Below are 1,700 nucleotides of genomic sequence, written 5' to 3'. Positions count from 1 at the left end.
CTTCCTTTTCTGATTAAAGGAACGTGCTGGTAGGACTCTAAATGGTTTCTGTGAGATTTTTTGGGGCGAGGACAAGCCTGGCTGGGCTGAGGCCAGCTCCTTCCCTCCCTGCTGGCAGAGGCGTGCCGTGGGACACGCTGCAGAGCTACAGGGTGAAACACTTCTCCATTTCCAGCTGGATGCTGAGAGGTTTGCTGAGTGAAACGGTGGCTAATGACAGGACAGAAATAGAGGCTTTAATGTAAATGGCACGTAACACAGATACATGACACAGACCACCCTGCTTCCAGTAATGCCTGACTGATTTTCTTGAGGTTTGGAGGTGTGGCGTGGTAGACAAGGGTCTTGTGGTCCCTGTTAGCAGTCGGTCCTCAAAAGCAGTGAGGATCTGGTGTGCTGGGTGTGAATGAAGGTGCCCAGCTCTGGCAGCAGAGGCTTTTCCACAGTGAAACCTGTAGTTTCTTTCTCTCCTCATTTCCACTGGTGCTTGGGGGAGAAGTCACACAAACTCCACGCTGTAAGGACAGCTGTAGGCTTGGGAAGCACCTGCCCCCACGACCAAGGGCTGCCTCACGTTTGGCCTCCTGTGTTTGCTGAACAAGTGAATGGGTGTCCTGGGAAGGGGCTGGGAGGTGCTCTCCTGAACCCAGGTGGGTGGCAAGTGGCAGCAGCAGAAAGGGGCTCGTCTCATGGAAGTGTTTATATGGGTGGTAACAGAGCCAGACGTGTGGCTCCTGCTCTGTGAGGTGGCACAGATGGAGGACCCTGGCAGATGGGCCCCTGCGTGGTGGAGAGGGGACATCCCTGCGCTGCCCTGGGGTACCAGGAGCTCCCCCAGCTCTAGGAGGGGGCTCTGCTTGATAACACCAGCCTGAACCCTCCCTGGCTCATGTCCATGTAACTCCTTTGCTGCTCGGTTTGCATCCAGCTCGCTCCTGTTTCCTCTGTGTGATGCAGCAGAAGGTGCTGTGCAGGTGCTGAGCGGGTCCAGGCTCTTCCCTGAAGCTCAGGATAGTTGTGCCATTAGCAGCTTAAAGAATGTGGCCAAGTCCATCTCGACAATCCATATTAGTAGAAGTATTCTCTTTAGCAATACGTCTTCATAGCAAACCAGCTCGAAAGCTAAAAGAATTGCATTAATCCTATTGCGTTTAATCCATTACGCTGAACAAAACCATCCTCCTCAGGAAAAAAAAAAAGAAAGAAAAATCCATCCTAACCTCGTTCGCCGCCTGTGAAACGGGCTGAAGAAAATCCCATCCCTCTCAGTGAAGGTACCTTTGGTTTCAAAAGTGCAGGAAGTGGGAGAATACAGCCGGCGGTGGCCGCTAGGTAAGGGCTAGTATAAAACTCTACCTTCTACAGTGATCCATGCTCAGCTCAGCAGGGAGAGCCACCCAGGCTTCCTACTCCTACTGCTCTCTGGGGGGGTCGAAGACCAGCGCGTTAGGGGTGCCTAAGCCGGGGGTGGGGGGTTGGTTCAGTTGGTTAAAGTCCCCGGGAAGCTGTGTAAGGCAAGTGGAGGAGCAAGTCCCACCCGAGCCGCTTCCCTGCGGTGCGTTAAAGGGTTAACTGAAATCACAGCCGGCCTGATATGTCCTAAAGGAGCAGAGGGGAGTCCTGCCACAGAGCAAGGGGCTCGCTCAGGCTGATTGATGGAGGGGGGAAAGGCCACTGGCAGAAAGGAGGAGGGGAGGTCG

This window comes from Merops nubicus, unplaced genomic scaffold (genome assembly GCF_000691845.1).
Source record: "Merops nubicus isolate BGI_N331 unplaced genomic scaffold, ASM69184v1 scaffold7404, whole genome shotgun sequence".
In the NCBI taxonomy this organism is placed as follows: Eukaryota; Metazoa; Chordata; class Aves; order Coraciiformes; family Meropidae; genus Merops; species Merops nubicus.
This window is presented reverse-complemented; position numbering follows the sequence as displayed.